The sequence below is a fragment of the Plasmopara halstedii genome, assembly GCF_900000015.1.
Source record: "Plasmopara halstedii genome assembly, contig: Scaffold_1211, whole genome shotgun sequence".
In the NCBI taxonomy this organism is placed as follows: Eukaryota; Oomycota; class Peronosporomycetes; order Peronosporales; family Peronosporaceae; genus Plasmopara; species Plasmopara halstedii.
Genome location: NW_020188126.1, coordinates 1,134,209 through 1,134,941, shown reverse-complemented (window position 1 = coordinate 1,134,941; position 733 = coordinate 1,134,209).

The window sequence follows — 733 nt, the reverse complement described above, 5'->3', positions numbered from 1 at the left end:
TGGCTACACCGTAACAAGAAGCCACTTCGTGGCGGGACTGCCAGTAGTTTTTTCATATTATTTAGGTTTTTCTATTTAATCAGGAGAACCTAAGTACATTTGCAGGAAGCGGATTGCTATCCGCTACACTCGTACTGGTTCTAGTTTAGAACGATAGGTCGGTGACCTAGAACGAAGGTCGATGACCTTAAGTAAGCATCCCTTGAGCAAAGGGCTACGGTAGTTTCGCTGCACCATTGCATAGCTTATCACTTGGATTAAAGTGAGAAGAAACCCCCCACAAAGCTCCAACCTCCATTCAAAACCGCATTCTAACAGACTGAAAGTTCAGGGGACTTGACTATTACTGCGGGCTTTATGTTGATTTGATGGTAACACCCGAATTGATAAGTTTTTTTTGTTTCTATGACTTACTCGTCCTGACATTGTAATTTCTATACCAAATTATGTTGTTGTAACAATAAACAATCTGCTCGGTAAACCATTACAAAGGACGAGACGACGTACGTACTGGCTGGTACCCCATAACGAATCCTAAAAAATGTGTAATTGAACTTGTCCTTTTAGTGAGAATTGAACCCTCAATCATGAATGTTGAGCCACCACACGACCCGGTGGCGTGGATCGAATGGTCAATGCTTCTGGACCTTACGCTGTGTGGCGCGGGTTCGAGCCGCTCAGCGGACAAAATTGTTATCGTACCAGACATGCAAGAAATGTCGGCTGGATGCAA